The 23,218-nt window shown below is 39.2% G+C and overlaps 1 long non-coding RNA gene across 1 annotated transcript in view; it reads left to right on the top strand.

Annotated features, from left to right (window-relative positions):
- Positions 1–22,507, top strand: part of LOC128082575 (uncharacterized) — a 90,528-nt gene extending 68,021 nt beyond the window's left edge. The window contains exons 2-4 of the long non-coding RNA XR_008207726.1: positions 17,101–17,234; positions 19,394–19,565; positions 20,956–22,507. This is a non-coding gene — a long non-coding RNA (uncharacterized LOC128082575). The remainder of the gene's footprint in view (positions 1–17,100; positions 17,235–19,393; positions 19,566–20,955) is intronic.
- The last annotated feature ends 711 nt before the right edge of the window (positions 22,508–23,218 follow it).

The raw sequence follows: 23,218 nt of genomic DNA, 5'->3' as shown, positions 1-23,218 counted from the left end.
GGAGAAGGAAGGTGTATTTGTTGACTTGTTTCAGTGCCAAACAGAGTAGGAATTACATATTACAGGATGTTGGTTCCTTCCTTCAGTGTCCATTTCAGCTGGCACCTAATGTCATCCAGATAATTGCAAGCCACTCTGTTATCATTCAGCCAGCTGCATAGAACAAAACAAAGAGAAATTAAGGATCAAAAGGAGGGAATAGCAATTTAAAAGGCTTTTAAATGTTGTTTTCTCTTTCTCAATCAGCAATACGTAAAAGCCTTTAATTTATCCCACCTCTTATCCCCCTTCAGAAACACACACACACACACACACATTTGTAGCACTTTGAGTGCTGCTGACTTGAGCGATATGTGAGCACGAAGCTGCCTGTCACAAGCAAGAAATGAGGTCAGATAATGACATCCAAAACCACAGCAGAGGGAATCATTCGGCATCCTCTGGTAGTTTGATTGCAGCTAAGAGTGTGAATCAGCTTCACTTTTATACTCCTTTATGTTGAAAGTTCTCCAGTATGCCTTAGATTGGGAGCAGGCATCAGAATCACAAATGCAGCATAATGCCATATGTGTGGTATGGATTATTAGAGGCTTATTTACCCAGAAGGATGGTGATTTCAGAAGGCTGTGTAAGTCTGCCTTGAACATGCCTGTGCCCTGCAGAACTTTTAGTACTGATGCAAACTGTGAATAAGCATTTGAGTGGGAGCTGCATGGAAAGCGAATGTTAGGTGTGGAGGAAGAGGAGATGAGAGCACTGCTGGGACTGACTGGGGAAGTGTGTGCACAGCTTGGGCCGAACTGGCTGAGGAGGGTGGGTGCATGTACCTCAGGGGATGCGTGGATAGCAGACCATGGCTACAGGAAATAAAAGCTGGGAAAAGTGTCCTATTTAGCATGGTCAGTACTCTGCTCAGCAGAGACTGTGGTGGAAGGTTTAGAATACTTTCTGCGCAGACTGAAGGCAGTTGAACCGAATGATCTTGGAGGTCTTTTCCAACCTTAGTGATTGTACGAAAATGTGCTTGATGGTGTGGCTATGAGCAGACTGAGGAGTGTGGTTCAAGTCTTTCCTGATTTGAATTTTGGAGAAAAATTTCTCTAATTTTGGCAGGAAATTGTGGAAGTGCCTCGTGTGGTGCAGATCTATCGAAGGGAGAGTCAGTAGTCCTATCTGTAGTAAATCCTTACTGAGGAAATGTTTAAATAATCACGTAAGACCTACCTGTTTATGTCCAGTTCCTCGCTGTGTTCATCAGTTTCTTTTCTTTCTGCATTAACAGTTTTTTCTTGTTTCTGTAGACTTTCTCCTACCTTCATTCTTTTGAGAGCAAAACGTTCTGATTTTTCTTTCAGTATATTTTCCTTTGGTTTGCTGTGCTGGCAGGTTATCTCTTGATGAAAGTCTTCCATCAAAGCTTGACTCTGCTTACCTTGCTGATCTCTTTTCGTTGTTTCTATTTTCATTTAGGTGATCAGGTCTCTGGTTGGTAAATGCTGTTTGCTTTTTTTCTTTATGTGGCACAGGGTCTCATTTTTTGCCCGTTGTCAGCCAACCCTAGCTAACAAGTTGGAAGTGAGAGAGAAATTATTTCTGATAGTTTGTTCTGTGGTCAGTTGGGATAAGGAAAGGAGACTTTTTGGTTTGTTGGATAGCTCAAGCTTCACCATTATCACTTCCTCAGTCACTCTATTCCTTGTGTGGTTAATACTTAACTCATATTATACTCTACCAGAGGCTTCTTGTTATGCATTTATAGCTCAGAGACCAGCAGACAGACTGAGATTTTCAGCCATCCATTTGTGTTATGAAGTAATTCCCCAGAAGAGAGCCTGGCTAAATGTTTCTGAATCATCCAAGCTCACAGAGAAGCAAATTAATGGCCCTGAATACCACATGATTACTACTTATGTCTTTGTCAAAGTCAAGCTCTACAGCTAGGTGTTGATTATTCAAGGAACCTCATACTGACTGTGATCTGGGAGAAATTATCTGTCTTACCTCCATACCCAGGTGTGCATGTCAAGAGCTGTCAGTAGCTATCAAGGCAAGGTCAATCACAATAAATGTCCTCTGTTCATTTACCTGGGTGAATAAAATGACACAAAACCATGATTGCAGATGGAGTTCCTGTGTAAGCAGTGCAGTTGTCTCAGCTGATACCCTGCTACTTTTTTCTTTTGCAGATAGAAAGATGTTTGAAGAACAAAATGACCAAAGGTGATACTGTTTCTGACCAGTAGATATTGCACCCAGTGTGACAACAAGGGTCAGTGATGCAGTTTGTAGTGGAGTGATTGTGAGTGAGCGGGAAGCAAGAGGGGAGCTGTCAGCATGAACCAAGTGTAACAGCATAAAAGAGGTGATGTGAACTTAGGTGTCAAAAGCCATAGGCATTATATTATAGATGCTCCTAACCTGGAAAATACTCAGCTGTGGTTTTACAGTCAGGTTTTGTTGCATGGTTTTTCCTGTTCCTGTGTGAATAGCCCACATAAATATGGGGCGCTCTCTGGCCAATGTGCTAACTAAGCACAAAATAGAGCAAATTCAGATGGAAAACTGACAATGGTGGGACTGCTAATTGAACCAAGCCCTCCCTGCAAACAGTTCAATTTGACAAACTTCTTTCTGGAAACCTGTGAAATTCCAGCCTGGTTTCCTGCTGCTTCACCCGTGCAGCTCACTGGAAGCATGCCAGCTACAAAATGAGATGCAAAGGCTGTGAAGGCTGTTCGCTGCTCAGCCAGGTGGGAACCCTGGGCCTGGGCTTCCAGGCTACTGCCTGTGGTCCAGGGCAGGTGGCTGTCAAAGGTGCTATCTTTTACAGAATTTTAAGCCCAGCAATCATAGGAAGGTGAAATAAGGGTAAAGGCTTCTTGGGACATGACAAAATTGCATGGATGTATCAAAAGGTATAGTAGATGTACGGTAGCTATTATGAACATACTTTTAAAGTTTAAAGCGCAGTTTTACTGACTGAAAGCCAAGGAACCAGGATAAAAAGCCATACAGTCAGAATCATGGAAATGCCTTCCTGGGCATTCTCCCACTCTTTTGACCAGTAGTCAAGCATGCATCAGCCAGCCACAGCCATCGGTAAGCAGCTGTCACGCCCTTTGGCTGAACTGGTGCTGCTTCTGGGCGTGCAGCATGATACACAGCTTGCTGTTTTATTCGCTGCTTGCATTTGTTCCGTTTTGTGGATTGAATTATTCATACACTAGCAATTGTCAAATTATCTAGGCCAGAGAAATTCATTTTCTTGCAGGACTGAACCTGATGTGGCAGCATGCTGTTATGTACTGCACCAGAATTAGTAGTTGCTGCTTTTTAGAAAGGAAACGCTTCACTGATGCACTGCTAGAAAGGCTGGTGCCAAGAGACAGCCTGAACATTTCAGAGGCAGCTGTTTGCCTGGAGAAGGTGGGGACATTGGATTGTAGAAATGAACAGAAGTTGATAGCAAAAACAGAACTGTGCCAATTGAATGAAAAAACTCTGACTGTTTTAATGCTGAACTTTGTAGCAGATTCTCCCCTCACCAGTATTTCCCCATGGTTCTCTTTTCTGGCCTGTTTAGGTTGAAAGACTACAACTGCATATGTGTGGATTCCTCTAGGAAACCACAGTCAAGTCACAGATGTGACTGGGCACAACTGCAGTTGGCTCCTAATAGCAAAATACAGTCACTCAGTGTCCACCCTTCACCTTAATTTAGTGGCAGCCTTGCAGTTAATCAGGGAAGCTATGGATGTGGGAATGCAGGTCGTGAAGAGGGACTTCTGCTCACTCTGCACTGCAGAATACACGTGTGTACCAATGCTCCCCATTTGTCTTTGGAAAGATAACAGCAATTCAAAAATAAAAAAGCCATATCCCTCTAATTTCTCTAGGGCTGCTCCTGCTTCTTTTTTCTCCTCTTCTGCTCCCTACCTCAACCTACTTTTGCAGAAATATTTCTAAAATTAATGACTGGTGGAAAGTGAGTTTTGCTCTGAAGCAGTGGAGTACACATCTGTCAGACATTTGTGTGCTTGAAGTTGAGGTCAAACTCCCAGTCATTACAGGAAGAGGCAGCCCATCGGCACCTTTAGGTTGCAGAAATGTGATAGAGCCATAGGCTCTTGTGGTCTGATCTGTGCAGAAGACGACATAAGGGAGAATCCCAGAGCAGGATTGGAATTTGCTTTTGGGATCAACAGTAAAAGGAATTGTTCATCTCAACTGTGATATATGTAACCTATCATTATTGCTGTAGGAGAGCGCATTCTGGTACTAGATGGGCTCTTTAATCTAGCAGAAAAAGGCATAATGAAACTATGCTATTAGAAACTGAAGGCAGACAAAATTGGTTTGTACAGTGAGAGTAATTAATCACTGGAACTGAAGGAGGTTAAGATTCTCTATTGCTAGCAATCAAAGTGGAATGTCTTTCTATACCTCAACTGCAAGTAAGGGGCTTGAGCTAGAAATCATTGTGTTCAATCTTCAGCCTGTGCTATGCTGGAAGCCCTGAACAACATGTTTCCTACTGAACTGTGAGTCTATGAATAATTGCTGTTAATTTTTGCTCTTTTTCTGCTCTAGTGGTTACTTTAAAGGCAAAAGAAGAGGGAAATCCCACTGTTCAGTTTGAAATTTGAAATCACAGGCCAGATTTTAGATATAGATATGATTATCATTTTTTAATTAATTTCATTGCAGTAAAAAACAAGGCAGGCTGTTTTCTTCAAGAAAATATATTTATTCCAGTTATCTGAGTAAGGGCTATTCATAATAGAACAAGCAGAAGCAAAACTGAACACCAAAACAGCCCTTCACATCCCCTTCCTCTCATTCATGAGGTACTGTTTGCAGTCAGTGTCACCTAAAACAAATGTGATGGGCTAGGTGCTGTTGCATTCCTTGTGATCAGAAGCAACTGTAATTGGCAGTTCTGCTTTACCCCCCAGTTTTAATAATTTATTTATAGTAAAAACTAGCAATTTCATTTCAAATAGCTTTAAGTGGCACTACAGCTCAGACCAGTGAAGCATTGTTTGCCTTTCAGATTATGAATTTGTGAAGGGTTTCTTGATTATCCCTTTTCTTGTTAATATCATATAATTAACTTAGCAACAGCCTGAGTTTTAATAAAGATTTGTGTATTACTGAATTATACAAACATGTTTCATTTTTCCAGGCCTTGCATGTAGGAGAAGTGTTAGCAAAAATAAATATTCTAATCACTTTTGTCAAAACAAATTGCTAACAATGTCTTTGCTATTCTGTATGTGAGAGCTACTTGTGGCATTCATTAATCTAACAGTTTATGATTTTGATTTCCAGATGGGATGATTTGCATTTCTGAGCTTTTCATAATTCAAGCAGCAAAAATAAGCCTTTTTCAGGGGTCACTGCAGGCAGATAATTTAAGTCTGACTTTGCTCAGTTAAACACAGTGGTCCCAAAGTAACTCATTTAGCATAGTCTTTCTGATGCCTTTCTCTCAAATATCATTTCAAAACTTTCTGTACCGTTTGAAATAATATAATTGATTTCTGTTGTTATTACAACACTTACAGTCTTAATCTTTTCTTTTGTCTTCAAATCTCCCTTCCTTATCAGGGGTAACTCATCTCAAATTCTGCCAAGGTATCAATAGCTCCTGGAAGGAATATATTGCATTTTTGTTTTTATTAGAGGTAGAATGCTTCTTCAAGTAACACTTGAATTCCTTTAAATTGTACTGGAGGTTTATAATAGCGATGGGATTTTCTCCAAAATCTTTTCACAGTAATATAATTGGGAAGAATTTTGCTAGGTTTTGTGCATAACCAGGATGCTGGCACGGTGTCTGCTCACAAAGAGGTATTGCTTCATTTCTATCAATAGCAATAACACTATTCTATGGAGCAACTTCTCAGCTGTGAAGCGCGTATTCATCTCCATTAGCCTTGCACGGAGCTCTTAGGAATTCAGTGGCACACCTTTGCTCCATATGCACTTTTGTCAGATGCCATTTTGTCAGACTGCCCCTCTGCTGCCATCCATCACATGGCAACAGAATGTAATGGAATATTGGTGGGAAGGTTCAGCCCCTACTGCTGTACCACCAACATCCACCTCTGTTGTGGGCCGACATTATAAAATAGCAGGCAGTACTTTAAGGTAAGATCATCTGCTAGAGGGAAAAGTGACATCTCTGTCATGTCTCTTGCTCCAGTGGTTTTGCTTTCTCTTACAAGTAATGTGAATTTTTTTCTTCAATTTGAAGAGTTGAAGATTTGTTGCCTTTATTGCTTGTAGCATTTCATTTTTGTAATTTCTCAGTTTCAAATTCTTCTTATCTTCTTCATTACAAAATTCGACAGTGTTGCTGGTGAACACGTCTCTGTTGCCATGCTGGTTGTCTAACAGAAGAAATTACTTCCCTGTCCCAAACAGTTCACTTGGCAAGAGACTGATGGGCGAAATTCCACTGATCAGTTGCTGCTCCACCACAGGAGATTTGTTTCTTTGGGACCTGTAGCAGACATCATTACTTCAAATCTGAATTTTACCTGTACTTAACTGTTGCACGCTCACCACAGCTGCAAACGCTGTTGAACAAACCTGTTAAAATCCAGATATGTTAGCATTTTGGCAACCTGAGTAGCACTTTGTGAACTTGGTTGAGCCTGACAGCCTGAAGGCCAATGACAAACCAGCCTGTGCAAGATGCTGAGTGGTGCCGCTGAGACAGTGGGGAGTGCTGCAAAGCTTCCTCCTTCCACAAGTCAGCAATAAGTTAGTCGTAAAGCTGCAACCAGAGCCGAACTGCTATAGCTGGAATTTCTGTGGCCTGGTGCATGCCCTGTGGCTATGCCAAAGGAAAGATGCTGACTTGATGGCTCAGGAGCTGAACTGCTAGGAGGGAGATCCTGCTGCTGCTACAGGCTTCATAGAAAAATTTTTGTGCCTTTCTTCCCCCTTACCCCCCCCCTCCCCCCCCCTTTTTTTTTTTCTAGTGCTCCAAATGGGATGCAGAAAGTTTCCAAGAGCTGAGAGAGCTTGTGTCAGTGGAATTCTCTCCAACTTTACTAGGTGGTTGAAAGATATCTTACTGAATTGAAAGATACCTGAAAGCTTTTGAATGTGAACTGAATACTGCTCCCAAATATGTGATGTATAGAAGAAATTTGACAAGAAAACTTGTTGGCAGAGTTCTGAACTTGATTATTCCCCATTATGTGTCTGTAAAGTCACTGTCAGTGGACCTTAAGGGAGTTTTATTGGTATAAAATTTCATCAGTAGAGAATTGAATCCCAGATCTTCACCACTTTCAAATCCTGTGTAAAAGAAAGAGCCAAAGTAATCTGTCAAAGCAGTTAGAGGATGAGTGTGTGGTATTAATTTTTTTTCTGTAAGCTGTCAAAAGCTGCTTTGTTGGAATGGGCAAATTCTCTATCAGTTGAAGAACTGCAAAGGCAGTATGACTTCATTGATATAAGTGGGATCTGTACATGGCAAACATAGAAAGCTAAGAATCTGTCCCAGAGCGCTGTAAGCAAAGGTATCCCACAGGCACTGATAACTGATCAGTTCATATTTTGCTTTGCACAGTTTATTACTTAATTTTTCTGGAGTTTCTCTTTATTGACTTTAATTACGTTTTTCATAGGGTTTGCAAGGCTTGCAAACTTTGGATGCTTACACAAGTAATCCTGTTCACTCATCACATTACCCCTGCTCCACTTTTGGGCTGAAGCGTGTGTTTTCTTAAGTTCTTTTGGAAACGTTCAGCAGTTTAATGATGTTAAGAACTGCTCTTGTAAAGTGAGGCAGCAGTTTACAGTTTAGTTCATTAAGTTTGAGGCACTGTGATTATTTTTGTTTATTCTGTTTTGGTTTTACTGAGTGATGCAGAAATGTTGGTGACTTTGGAAGAAGCCCAGTAAAGCACTGAGAAGCTCTGATATTTTCAGTTTGATGAAGGAAATTTTAGCAACTTTAAAAAAAAATATATGAATTTATGCTTATCTTTCTTTCTGGTGGCACCCTAAAAAAAAAAAACAAACCAAAATAATAATAAAAAAAACTATGTAAAGTCAGACAAAATTAATAGAAAAACTGTTAATGTTATTAACTTTTTAGAGAGAGCTCTCATGGGAACAGGAGCTGTGAAGAACCCTTGAAATTCTGAGATACTGTAAAATTAGCATTTTGAATTAAAAAAGATGAAGAACACACCCTTCTGGCACAACAGATGAGCTTTAAAGATAAAACATTTGTCCACATTGATCTGTGTGTATGTGCACAATTATTTGTAAAAGCTAGAAGCCTTAAGAAAAGGAATGAGGAAAAATATAATTGAATTTCAAAATGAAAGTGAATCTATTTGTTGTGAAGACCAAAGGGAAAACAATTTTTATTATTGCATGGATATATTGTTTTCTAGAATCTAATTTGGTGATCTGGTTCTAATACAAACTCACGAAATTAGGAGAAAGAAGTAAAAATACATCTTTAATAAATGTAGTTATTAATTTTGTGGAATCCAAATGAGAATACAATTTAAATACAAATATGACGTATACCTCAGTATGTACAGTTGGAGTTAATTTGTGGAATGAAGTCCTGTAAATTAGTTCACCGGTGTATGAGGAGTAATTTAATGAGTATCAAAGCAGTTACTTTGAGTTCCTGGTCATTATTTTGGTAAGAAAAATAAGTTAGTGTATTTTAATGCTTTATTTTTAAAATAGCAAGTTATGTTAATAGTTGTGCAATTCAGCCATTGAGTTCTAGAAAATAGCTTTATCTTCTTGTTCATTAGATTTCTCTTGTATTCTGTTGTGGCTCTAAAAGTATTGCTCCATACTTGTGAAATTCTTTCTCGGTTGTGAATACCTGCCATAAATTTAAATGCATGTAGGTAAAACAGATGGACATGAACATGAAAGCTAATGGTGACTTGAGAATATCTCCTAGTGGGTGACTGCTTTTGCGTTTGGGGTTTATTTCTGTGCTAGAGGAAGAGCAGTAGGAATCGCTTATAGTGGCGATATCAAGCACATACATAAATGCTTGCAAAATCAGAGCTATAATGATACAAGTGTAGTAAGTTCCAGTGGGAACGGGAGAACTGTCTTTCTGAGCAGGATGGCTTTGGCTGGAAGTTTCAGTGTAATTGGTATTCCTGTGGTTTCACCTGAGAATGTGTTAATTTCCACCACCACTTTCTCAGATGCATATTTCCTTTGTGGGATTTCTGCTGACAACATGAAGTAAATTGTGATTTTTTTTATTTTTTTTTTTTTTAAATTCTGTTTAGCCTTTGAAACTGTTGCTATGTTTGATGAAGTTTCTACTCCTTTATTTTTCTGTTACTGAATGGATCTCTCGGTAGATGTTTCCTTGAGTTTGAATCTAGCTATATTTTAATTTCTGTTGCTAAGTATGCTTGTATGCAATATCAGATTAATAACAATAAATAAATCAAATAGCTGAATCGCCTTCTTTCAAATCCAATAAATAGAAAATCCTATTGAAACTACTCACCATCTTGAGATTGTCCCGGTTGCATTTGCAGACAGAAAGAGGAACAAAATAGTAGCTTGTTTTCTGGCCTGCATCGTTTACAGGGCTTTCGTGAGCTCTGCTGTCAGCTAACGTTAACCAGAAGTCATTGTTTCCATTGGAAACATTGACAACTAGTAGCATTTGGCTGCACTGGGCCTCATTATTTATGTTTTGTTACCTTGTGATAATACTGTAATAGGTCATTACCGTTCTTGTTATAGAGAAAAGGATTTTGTTTGGTGATGCATAGCGGCTGTTTGGGTTGAAAATGCTTGCACCTTGAAGCTGCAACGCCTCGTCACATCATTAAAGTGCAGGTCTAGGGAGAGGAAAGGCATATTTACTGGAAACGACCAGGATGGAATGACATCTGTGTGTTTGTGAGTTGGTATTTAATATGTTGATGGCCATATGACAAATGTGCAGCTGCTGGCACAAGTGATGATGGTGAGGGGCTCTGTGCAGCACAGAGCTCCTTGCTTCCATGCAGAGGGAGATTTTTCATTTCTGTTGCTGTAGAATTTAAAAAAAAAAAAAAAAAAACAAAAAACAACAACAAACAAACAAAATAAAATAAAAAAAAACAAAAACAAAAGAAAACAAAAAAACAAACCCAAACCATGAGAAGAGGCTGAGATTAAAATAGTGCCCAGAGTTCTGTTTGTTTCCTTCTCAGCATTTAACAGTGCTCAAACATGTTTAATCTCTCTTTATTTTTAGAACAATAGTTTAAAGAAATCTCTCATAAAAGTGTCTGAATGACACTACAGAGCATAAAAGCTCCTCAGAAAAGATTTTTAATGGAAACACTGTTGCAAGATTTATTATAGTGCTTCTGAAATTGTGCTGTTATAATAAGGGTTAAGGCTCAATTGTTCACTCTCCTGCAGCAATAACTTTCTCATTGGCATCTGAAAATAAACCCCTCTGAATAAAATGACACTGAAGACTTAAGTTGTTTTCTTGAGACAGCTTGCCTTTCTGTACAGAAGCTATTCGGAGGTCTCATACTGTAGTTCTGCTGAAAAATTACACTGGCTTGCCAAATATCTTAATGACTTTTCTCTCAGCAGTTGGTAATGGTGAAATGTTATTCTAGTAACCATAATGTCTCTCATAAAACAATTGCATACAATATGTACTGTACTTCTATTTTAGTGAGTACTTCCATCGGGCTTGGATTGCCAGTAGCCATTTAACATTTCATAGCAAACTGCTTACCAGTCCTTCAAGTGTAATATTGCAGAAGCAGTGAAGAAATGCGTGATTAAAAGCATTGACTGAGAGTGGACCATTTAGAACTACCCTATCTTGCAAGATAAACCAGCCTTCACATACATAGGCGCTCATCATATAAATGACAGTTCTATGTGGTCATTTAATTTTATGATCTCAATTCTCGCATATATTGCTAACATAAATATAGCGTTCTCCTGCAGGGAGGTCTGCTGGGTGTTATAAAATCAGTAAGACCTCAATGGGTTCAAATGGACATCTTTTATAATTATTGCTATAAAATTTCTTGACAATGCATTTTGTTGTCCAATGGGTAAAGAAAATGATTTTCTGAAAGAATAGGTTTCGACAAAGAGAGCAACCAAGCTCAGGCATTTGTTCCTGTGTTCTAGCATATTTAAATTACCTCTGTTAGCTGTACCTTTTGGAGAGAAGCCAATAGCATGGAATAACTTTTTACTGTGAGCCTCCACTCAGTGCATGACTGTATTTTCAGAGTTTTTTGTTTTGTTTTGGTGGCAAATGTAAACTATCTATGGGGAAAAGATCTGCTATTTAATGCAATTAAATTCTATTTGCCAAGCAATTCTTTTTGCGTGCCCTTGAAGAGATTGGGGAATTTTAAAGAGAATGAGGGCAATAAACGTATTCCCAGAAGCCGTTTGGAAGGGAGGAACAGACTCATCCATGGTGGAATTCAAGACAGCTTTATTGGTTGCAGGAAGGACTTGCTTACATCTTTCTTATATTTCTCAAACTTATTGATGGCCTGTGTCTGAAGAAGAATCTCTATCCCATTTGTTCACATTTCCATGACAAAAAGTATATTAATTTTATTCTGGAAGGCTGAACACCAGAGTTTCTCCTCCTGCTCTTGCACTATGGAACATTGAGATCTGACAACAGTGAGGTGTAGCTGGATGCAGCTCCATGTCCCAGCCCAGTGACCCCCTGTGCTAGGGGCTTGGCCTCTGGGGAGCCAGGGACACTCATAAGTAACTCAGCAGCTTTGTGCCTCCATTTACTCAGTTTCTGATTCAATTTCATGCAAGATTTCTGTGGCAGTCATTCTAAAATATTAATAAATTGTACATCTGTCAAATTGAGTGGTGTATGTACCTGGATGGTAGTTTGCACCAATATCTCTCTCCTGTTTCTTTCCATATCAAGATTTTTGTTTCTTTTAATATGCATCATGTAGCATGGCAAGACAGTTTTCGTGTGGGTTGATGATACCTCATGAATTTAATTAAAATTACAGGGATTGATGCTAGTTTATCATTTTGTTCCTCCTGACTAATCCATCCTTTGAATGGATCAGGGAAGTTCACAGAACATATAGACTCCTTTTCTTGCTCCCTCTGACAGTGTTTCATACTAAATATCTTTCTTATCTAGCCATAAGAACTTCTTAAAGCTACTCATGCACTTGCAACTTATCTGATTGCCCAGTATCAATAACGGGGGAATTCGTGTTTCTAAAGGGCTTTATAACTGCTGGGTACATGGTAAGAACAGAAATTTAAAGCTAAATGTGTATTGGAGCAGGAAGTGCAAGAGCAACATGCATTTACCCCAGGAGTTAATTGGATGGTTAGTACATAATTATAGTAATGAAGTTGTAGGTTTGCATTTGACAAATAACTACACAGTAACCTCTGTAAAGAGTTAGGTAGCAGATAAGTTAACTTGTTGCCTCTGCTGAGTTTGCTAGGAAAAGGTCTAGGCAAAAACAAAGCAAATGATGTTCTTATTATGCATCTGTTTTTTTGAGGGTCGGTATGTTTGCATTTTAGATATTTTTTCCTATGCTGTTTTATAACCATCATATTGCTTGTTTTTCTTACCTGAAATAAGAGCCAAATGCCTTCAAATGTTTTTACCTTTGAAGTAATTAAAATGGAGTGTCTACTGACCATAGCAAAAAAGCAAACATGCTCTGCATGAAAATGAGCAATGATAAGGAAGAAATTGTTATGCAAGAAAACAGTAAGGGAAGGAAAAAAAAGAGATTGCAGCTGCAGTTTCTTAACCGGAACCTTAGCAAACCTAATCAATTATTCTGAGCCATCTTTCACATAAATATGTGTTAGCTGCTATAGCTTGGAGATATTTGTTAAGAAGATTGTCAGATTTTTGTATAAAGGGTCAAAGCCATCATCTTCCATCCATATTCCAGGAAGAAATAATTTACAGGAATTCCCAGCATTTTGGAAAATTGCTTATTATACAAAAGGTTTACATGCTGCTCACGATCATTCCCAGTTTTTGCATGTTCTGGTGTGGATGGATGGGTGAAAATAGTGATGGGCAAATGTGTAGCTCCTAAACATGCACAAAATAGAATTAGATAAAAGAGCAGGGAACTCACCTGGAGCTGAGAATATGTAAATAATTTGACTGAAATCCTAACTGATTTATTTATTCAACTGAGAAATGTCCTTCTGCTTTTCAGAAGTGTGCTCTACTGGTATGCAGATAAAAGCTTTCCAAATACGTAAGGCTGAGATCAGATCATCCAGGTCCAATCTTCAAACTACATAAATTGGTTTTGTGATAAGGCAGCAGCTCGGTTTGTGCTGCTTGGGTTGGTGCAGTTGCCTTGTTAGCAGCTGTCCCACAGCATGAGTTTGCCAGTTCAAGGCTGGAGGTGTGCGTGGCCACTCTAGATATAACTTGCTAAATACTTGTGTCCAGTTATAATACTCATTAGTAATTGCGCAGGTGCTCACAATGCATTCTCTCTTTAGAAACCCTCACAAACAAAACTGCATGCTGAATTTTTGTAGAAGCCAGTCATATCATTAATTTATGTTTTGTAATACTCACATGTAGAGGTTTCTCCAGTGCTTGTGTCAAAAACACATGCAACTGTAAAATGAAGCTAATGAAGAGCTAAAAGAGTGGGGAGCATATAGCTCACTTTCCCTATGCAGAGTAAATATTAGTTCTCATTAGACATGAGAACAGTTGCCATGATAAACTGTGTGTGCTTTCTGGGCAGTGCTTGGCAGGAAAGTGGGTTTTGCAGATTTCTTCTAAAGATGAAGAGGTCCAGATTCCAGTGAACCAAAATACAAACTTTAGAAATTATTTTGGCAATGCATTTATTTTTATTTTGGTGATGGTAATTGTGTTGGTGACCTCTGTTAATCTCAGCAGTGACAATATGATTTTAGGAGCTGGGTTACAAGCCTGAGGTCTGGTTGCACAGACATTATTATTCTGAAAACTCTTTGATATCCAGTGAAAATTCCTGTGTTGCTGATCTACCTTCTACAATGCCAAACTCCATTTAATTTTTGCTAAATACTTCTGTTTATTGTCTTTTAATTTTTACTTTGGTGTTATTTCATAGTAAAGAGAAAAAGTTCCTTTTCGAGCAGGGGCTGCTCTTAGATCCTAGACTTGCAGATTTTTACGAGAGCAGCATGCAGGCTCTTGTTCAACACCAGTGGAAGTGCATAGCTAACAGTAGTGACTGTGTTGAAAAATAGTATTTTGTAGCTGAGAATTTACTCCGTCAAATAGTGTTGTTGTGGTCTTGTAGTTGCTATGGTTTCCATGGAAATAAATAGGAGGTTTCACTTCTGGAGTGATCTATGTAGGATTGGGCATTCCATAGGTTGTAGTACTGCGTCAGTCTTCATTTGTATGTTGTCCTGGGAGTTTGAGTCTGTTAAAGTGCTGTTGGTAACAGGGAGGTGTTGGAAGGCCTAATGATTTTTTAGGCTTAGAAATCGCATGTTGAGGAGCAGCACTGAACCTCTCTGAAGTCAGAAGTGAGAATTCAGTTGATTTTGATGGGCTCAGATTGGTCCCATAGGGTATTATGATGATTTTCTGCATGCACACCACTTTTTGGATGACTTGCTTTTTGGGTCTCTGGAGACATAAAATATTCCCTAAATATCAAAACATCCCAGCAGAGGAAAATTAACCAATTCTGTTGACATTTCACTGGTCTTATTTGTATTTTAATGTGATTTCACAAATGATTTTGGCAATAAAGATGCTGGTACTCTTTTAAAACTTAATAGAAAATTAAAAATATAAGAAGCATTCTGTAATGCCGCAACAATTTTTACTCAATTCTCACACAAACCTTGATGTGCAGGTAAAGTGAACTTTCTTCACATTGAGTGTATCTTGAGGTGTAAATTAGCCCCACAGAAACTAAAGCTAAAATTGGTCCATAAAGACTCCAGAGGAATCCTGTGCATGTTTTCGTTCAGTTCAACATGTTTTGTGTAACGTGTCTTAAACTTGCATAAGATTACAGGAAAGACTAAGGACATGCTGCTCAGATTTTGGCAGTTGAGCTTGGAGCAACTGTACAGAAGTCAGTAGCCCATATCCTGCCACCAGTTCTTAAATAGAACTTCCAGTGGGTTTTTATAAAGATTTTTGCTTAAAAGTCAGCAACGCAGCATGATTCCAGGAAATTACAAGGGTGAAAGCAAAAATTGTGGCTTTTTTTTTTTTTTTTTTTTTTTTTTTCAGATTACCTGGTGTTGTGTTCTATAGAATAAGATCATTTGAAGCAATTCAAATTGGTATGGCATCAGAACTGGCTCTTGGAGGTTTTACTAATGTTCCTAAGCTTCACTGACAGTAGAACTGAAAAAACTTTGACTTAACACAGATTTGAGGGCATGTGAGGGAAATATCCTCCTGTTTCTTTCAAGCAAGTCTTCCTTAATTTTTGTCAGCTTGGAGATAAGTCATATTGCTACCAGGACAACCTTCATGTTCACTATGAATTACAAACCTCTTTTTCACTGCCTTAGCTAAAGAAAAAGTTATGTTGCTATGTACAGCTTACCAAGTGTTCACTGAACTCTTCTCACCAGTGCTGATACTTGTGGGCACAAGTAGGAAATAGGAATGTTTTCTGGGGAGGACATCAGAGTTTCAATGGAGAAGATCATTACCTGGGCTGTGAAATAGCACTGGGGGCAGGCTGTCCATTGGGAGTGGGACTGTGTTCTCCTGAAAGTGTGGTGTTGCACCTGTGCAGAAAACAACAGGGTTGCTGCAGTGTAATGGTAGTGTAAGTGGAATCATGTGTGAAGACAGGAGGGCATTTCTCACTTTTTTCTTGGCACTGAGAAGCTGTGTGTCCTGCTTGTGACTGGCAGCAGTTACAGCAGAATGGCTGCTCTTCTTACAGCTTGTTTCTCCAGGTAGTTTCATTTTTAATACAAACCAAGAAGTGCTTGCTTTAGAATGAGGGAGTTCACGCAGGGAGAGCAGAGCTCCTTCCTTTAGTAGAAACATGCTACAGTGGCAACCGTGGTGTAGCATGAGGGCGTTGGTGTCAAATGATGAGTGCAGTGTATATAGTAAGGAACAAGGACTCAGTGGCCAGTTTCTAGCTGCATAAAAATAATTCATTTCTAATGTGTAGGAAATGCAATTTTCTCTTTCCTTTTAGACATTAGACCTAACCCTATTTTTGTCAATTTAATAAACCATATTTTGAGAGGTGCACTTTAGACATTTTCCTGCATTTCGAACTTGAGAGGTGTGGCTGAGAAGCTGAAGACCCCAGCTTGGAGTGCAAGTGGAGCAAGCGTGTGCCATTCCAAAGATGTGATTCTAAATCACCCCACTGAACCTTCCAGCCCCTTTCCAATCTGTAGAAAATGAACGATATACAGTTCTTGACTGTCACATTAGCTGCCCTAATTCGGTGAAGCATTTCTGCTCCCATGTGGAGGCACTCTTACTCCTCCAAATCATAATTACACAGTTGTCCTGAATATTGTTTATGTTCCCTGCACACTGCTGAGAGTCAGTAATACAAACAGCAAGAGGGAGCCATCTTGTGGAAGACAGCTTTAATTATCTTCTGTCTTAGTAGCCAGATAACTGAGAAACTTTATTTTGTAGCCTTTGTTTTTGCAAAGAGAAACCTCTGTTACAAATGAGTGTCCTATAACGTTCACACAGATGTCAGCTTCTGCACAAAGATGCATTAAATGAACAGGGAATGATATTGCTCCAACATTTGGCTGCTGGTACTTGATGTATAGCAGCATAGCATGTTCTGTCACCCAATCTTGAGATACATAGTCAGAAGTTTCATCTCTTCTTTCCATATTGCTGCAGTGCACAATTTTCATATTAAATGTACGTCTTGATTTCCTTTGCAGCAGACTGCAAATGAAGCTTCAGTGCCTCATCTTGGAAATGTGCAGTGAAAGTAACATTGAAAATAATATTTTTTTCCTTCATCATTACTGCTTTCAGTTGAATAAATACACACTTCTTTGAAACTACAGCAAACATTAAAAAGCTGTTCTCATCTACAGGTTCCAGCCAGAGATATGCAAAATGCTTGTAATGAAACTGCAAGCCAAGTGAAAACAGAGCAACAAGATATTGCATGTAGTGGAGAGTGGCTCCTGCTTCAAGTAGAAGAAAAAGAAGAGAGGGCAACCTCCTGGTAAGAACACGTGATGTGGGTTTGGAAAGGTCTGAACTCTTGAAAAAGGGAAATGAAAGTAGTGCTTAATGTTCTGGCTTCTGCTCCTGATTTAAGGGAATGAGCTGCAATTCTCATCCTCTGTCTGGGGTAAGGAAGAGTGGTGCCACGTCACTGAAATATCTTGGAAGGGCAAGGGGAACCAGTGGGTGTATTCAAGTTGGCTTCTAGCATGTTCTTGGTCATCTATCTAAACATTCGTGCATCAATTAACACGAGACTATCTGGTACCTTAAATACTGCAGTCAGTAGATGCTGCATAGGATATCCAAATTCCTATTAATCAAAGTTGTAGAGGCCTTTCAATGTGTTTGATTTCATTACCAGAGGGAAACTTACCCTTGATTTAGCTGAGTTCTGTTAATAAGATAAGCCTTTTTTTTCTGCATTATTTTATGGAGGATTCACAAGTTATGGAATGGTTTTCATAAGGGGTGAAATAAAATTTAAACTCAATATCATGTGATCTCTTGACAGATCAACAGTAAATATAAATTTAGATAAATTTTTGCATTGAGAACGACAGCATTTTTTTACTTTTGCTGTAGAAATAGCTGTTGGGGTTTTGATTTGTTTTTCCCATCAGTGAAATATGCGTAAGTATCTCAAGAATTGTATCTATTTGAAGAAAGTTAGCAAAACTGTATGTTTGTGGAGCACAGGATCTGGAATTCTCAAGTGAATAATTGTTGCACAGAGCCGGCAAATCTGTAACAATGTGATAATGTTCATTTAAAAATGAAATTAGATATAACATTGGCAGACTATTGCTTTCTTTCTCCTCAAAAGAGATCAGCCATTCAGCTGAGTGAAACATTGTCTACCAAACAACAGAGCGAATGGAAAGCAGGGTCAAATACTTAGCAGCGCTTGTTAATCACTGGCCATCAGTCACTGTTGCGGGAAATAACGTTCCATTCCACTCGATGGGATGCTGCTCTCTAAGAGTTACTCAGCAGTACTCAGGGATCCCTTGTAGCCTTGGGTAGGACACAGATGTCCTTCCAGGCGATGACTGCTCTTACTGGAAATTCCCCAACTCCACTAGTTGTTTTCCTGTGTAGAATGAGTCTTTCAGAATAGTCCAAAACAAAGGATAATGCCATATTACACTCTGGCTTTTTATGATCTTTCATTAGGAGTTCAAAGTGTATGTTTGTTAAGCTGTAAATGTCATTACCTACTTCTCATGAATATTTCAGATTCAGAAATTTACAGGCTATTGTTCTCATCAGCAAACCATGTTGTTTTTGGGTACCTCAGTGAAACAAATCTATTCTGAGCATAAAGTACTGTGTAGCCTGCTTTTGCTTTATGTTTTTATTTTTTTACTTGAACAGTCAAACATGAAAAGTGGTGTAATGTTTGATATAAATATATTTATTAGCCTGTGTCACATAGAGATACTGTGTTATTTCCTTACTTTTTGTAGCAGTCAAGGTACCTGAACTTCTGGCAAATGCTAATGTCTTAAAGATAACTTTTACTGTAGTGTGTGTTTTCAGTTGTTGAACCAGTACCTGGTCCAAGCAGAAATATAGCAAAGATGGGTGGAAAAGTTTTCTCTGCCTCACTTCCACACTCTGCACTACTGCAGAGCAAATCAGGTCCATCTCCCTTTGTTTTGCCAGGTTATAAGGGGGCTACAACTCTGGTTCTGTGGCTATGGAGGCTCAGGAAGGCTTAAAAGAGGACTTAATGGGATGCCTGCTGCTTGGGCTGGTGCTGGACAGGTTGGGAAAGACCTGGGAAGATCCAGTTCTGGCTCTGAATACAGGTCTGACTTTTGGCTGTGCAAGTCTTGTCCCCCAGAAAAGGCACTCAGGCACTATTCAGTGATATCATGCAGTTCATGAATCTAAAACTGCTTTCAGTGAATGCCAAGAAAGTAAGAATGAGTCGTGATGAGCTCTCTGCATTATTCTGATGTTTCATGGGTTTCTTCAAACTTGCGTATTGCTACCTGAGTGAATGCAACTTTATGTCAGGGAAGGCTATAAAATGGTCTTTAAAGTTAGCAGAAGGAAAGGGAAAGTGCTGGCACAGGGAAGATAACTTCAGATGCGCAGCTTTAAATTTTCACAAAAGCAATCCAGAATAGAGTGGATCTCTCTTTCCAGGACTTATTCCGTGTCCGGGGACAATTCACGTTCTTCTGTCCTGAGGAAAGAGAAAGGGATGTAGAGAGGGGAAGAGAAAGAGAGGAGCTCAGACCCAGGGAATAATTACAGCACCAAGGCATTATAAGCTGAAGACTTGGTCTCCATCCAAAGCTGGGCAGAGCTGTGTGAGGTAGGAGAATATATGTATGGCACTCTCCTTTGGCTGTCTATCTTGGTATACTGATGCTTTCACTGGGTGGAAGAATAACAGCTGCTTCCTTTCTGTTTGTGCATTTCTTTAACCTATTGTTTTCGTGGTGCAAAGCAGGATAAATCTTGTGAAGAATCAGTCCTTTATTGACTGGGGAGTAATTAACCATGTCTGGTATGCAGGGGTGTGCAGTGCACATATTAAGAGCTGGAGAGATGTCAGATTTCATTTTGGGAGAGGTGAAATCTTGCCATGCACCACCACAGATGTTTGGTCCAGAGAAAGTGCTACAGAGCAGATCCATCTGGTCCAGTGGTGGTGGCATGAGCTGCATGAGGAAAATAGAAAGGGCAAGTGCTCAGTTTTCAATAATGCGGAATACACTGAGGGATCATCTTCCAGTAATGTAAAATAAATTATAATCCAATGTTTTGTTTTCTGTAGCATCTTAGTTGTATATTAAAACCAGTAAATTATCCTGATAGTGAGTGCAATATTCAAAGGTTTCAGCAGTCTTTTTGAATCTCCATTTCTAAGTGATACATGGGAATGATACATATCCTGCACAGTGGGTATTGTTATATGGTGAGATTGTCTGAGTTTTTTATCACTTGAAAAAAAGAGTCCATCTTCTTGTTGCTTCCATCATAGTGTCTCTGTGCTTTGATTTTTGACTGGTATGTCATTTGGTAATTAGTATTCCTCAGCTTTCTGTAACACTTTTAATAATGGTGCTGCCTTCACCCTCTGATGACATTAGTAAATATGCTGATTTAATTTTTTATGCACCTGTCAAATTGACACATTGTAACCAGACAATGTGATAACTGTAGAACAAACTATTATTTTTGTAAGGCTTTTGTTCTATACAGGGTGATGTAATTTCCTCAGGATAACTAGGGAAACAGATCATGAAAGCTCAGGGACATTTGCATCAGAGTTTCTCAGATGCCATCAGTTCACCATCTCACTGACTGGTATCTTGACCCAGTGAAACTGAATGGAAAAAAATGCTGGTGTTTTATGGACAAGATTCCTAGTCAGACGTTTAGCACAGAAATAATTTCAGACATATCCAGGAGTTGTTCTGAATCATGCATATCACCCAGAATGTCACAGTCTGTTCTGATGCTTAGAGCTACGAATTGCTGTTTCAAAGCTCCCTATGCTCACGTGCAGCCACTCTTAATAAGGGCGCTTTGGGTTCCTCTGGTAGACATGTTTGGGAGGGATTGCTCAGCAATGGCAGCGCACTCCTGTGGGTCTCCTCCAGGGCTTTTCTGGCGTCCTTAGGAGCCCTCTAACATCACCAGGAAGGAAGCTGGAAATCTTTTTTTTTTTTCTTCTTTTTTTTCTTTCTTTTTTACAGATGTCTCTTTCTTTTGGATGTTCCCAGGTTGCTCCTGAAGAATAGTTGTGGGAAGAAACTTCCCTACGTCATGGGTGTTTTCTGAATATTTTTGGGGGGCAGTTTAAAAGAAGAAACGTTCCCATGTGTCTGTTTCCCTACTCCCTGCATCTGCTGAAGTTCTGCTGGCTGTTCTGTTGTCAGCGTAACAAACAGGACTGCTGGAGGCAATGTAGGCACTCTCAACAAATGTACGTCAGCCCAGTAGATCAGTGAGCAGTGCTGTCTTTCTTTTGTGTGTAATTAACAAGGGAACTTGATTTGATTCTGATGTTCCTCACTGCCTGCCTCTGTAGAAGTCCAACAACATGCTAAGGAGAAGTAATACATGGGAATGATCTGTGCAGGCTCTGTGTGTTTTTGTAGTCTACCACACTTTGTGAGGATAAGGTGTTGCCAGGAGTAGGCAATTATTGCATCTCTGGTGTTACAGAAAAGAGATTCTTTGGGCCAAATTGACTTTGCAGTTTTCTGACTGTCTTATAGCATCCTACAGCCCAGCAGTAATGTCTGCCATTAAGAGCTTTGCATATAAGCTAAGGTGAGATCAGGACTGTCTTGCACTGATGATGGAGGTTTTAGGGAAGTTCTGTCAGCATATGAGCTGTGGAAAACCCCAAGATGAGTTATTAGTGTTTAAGGTGTACTAGAAGAGCTTGGATATGCTCCTGTTGCTTATACATGCATGCCAATTACCTGATGATTCTCCAGGTTGTCTAGCTATGAAGTAATCTATCTGAAACCTGGGCAAAGCCATTACAGAGATATCAGACAAACACCTCTCTTATTTATGCTGCAGAATAGAGGTAATGAACATCCAATTTCTTAGCTCTTCTACTCTTGAGCTTGGAGCAAAGAATTTTTTTCTAAGGTGTCAACTGCTAACCTGACTACTAAGTTGTGCTATCATTGAAAGAAGAGAACATTGACAGGCACCTTTCTTTTGAAAGAGTCATCTACAGTGCTGTAGCTGTTAAGTTTTGCAGAATAGCTGCCTACGAGAGGGAGAAAAGGCAAGTTAGGCAGCCTTCAGACTTTTGGTATGCGCTAATTATGATATGAATTGTATGAATTTCATTTATACTCATGTATTTATATATATATCATTAATTTGTTACAAAGAGGGGAAAAATCATTACTGTAGAGTCAAATTGCCTGTAAATGACTAAAGGAATATGTTAATGATCCTGCTCCAAAATGAATAATTATAAAGCAGGTGCACTTGAGATGTGATCGTTTAACTGACAGCAAGCAGCTTCTAATATCTTGAATATCCATAATAACAGTGATGTCATAACCAGAAAAAACCATTGCTCACAACCTCCTTTTGATACACAGGAGGACTGTAGGCATAATTCCCATATAGAGCTGTTGCCCTGCCTGCTTAAGGAGTGGCTAATTTATAAACAAATCAAGAATTCACTGTGTTGCTTTTTATGCAATATATTTCCAGTAAAATGTCGTGGTATTGTCTCAAACAGAAAATAAACTTTGATAGCAGAAGGCATTAGTACATCAGATTCGCTTTACAGTTTAAATAAAGTTGGCCTCAAGTGTCCCGGTTAAAGAGAGCTGTGAATTGATTCACTTGCTTTGCTATTAACACACGGCTAAACTTTTCTTGTTTTGTGTTTTAAAGGTGCATGTTAATTCTCTCAGAAGTTGATGCCTCCAAGAGGCAGTGTGTATGCTGAGCAGTGTGTAATGTGTCACCTGCCTGCCATAAGAAGATCTGATTCTTTAAAGGCTGGTCTTTTGTTGGGCTTAGGTCCTGCTCCATTTTACATAGTAGTGCAACGTGTTAAGCTTTACAGCCTTCCTTGCAGTCAAGATCAGATTTTAAGTGTCTACTGTTCTGAAACACACTCTGCTTTGAATGTGCATGAGTTCACGGAGGGCAGCAGTGTGCTGCCTGGGGGTTGTCTCCATTATAATAGTGATGAAACTAGAGTAGTAGCTAAATATAGAATCGTTTTTCTGCATCTATTTCATGTGTTGTCATGTAATTACACGTAGATGAAGAATTAAATCTCTAAGCTGCAATGAGGTTTACAAGAAAAACCTACAGAATTTCTAATGTAAAAAGGAGTTGCTTCCAGATATGCTTAGCACTGTCTGCCTTCAATGCTACCACCTTATTTAGAATAATAGTACTTTACTGATGCAGGTTATTTTAGCAGCAAGAGTCTGTACTAGGAAGAGGGAACTCTTCTGAAGATATTGA

The sequence above is a fragment of the Tympanuchus pallidicinctus genome, unplaced genomic scaffold, assembly GCF_026119805.1.
Source record: "Tympanuchus pallidicinctus isolate F22 unplaced genomic scaffold, pur_lepc_1.0 scaffold22, whole genome shotgun sequence".
In the NCBI taxonomy this organism is placed as follows: Eukaryota; Metazoa; Chordata; class Aves; order Galliformes; family Phasianidae; genus Tympanuchus; species Tympanuchus pallidicinctus.
This window is presented reverse-complemented; position numbering and strand designations above follow the sequence as displayed.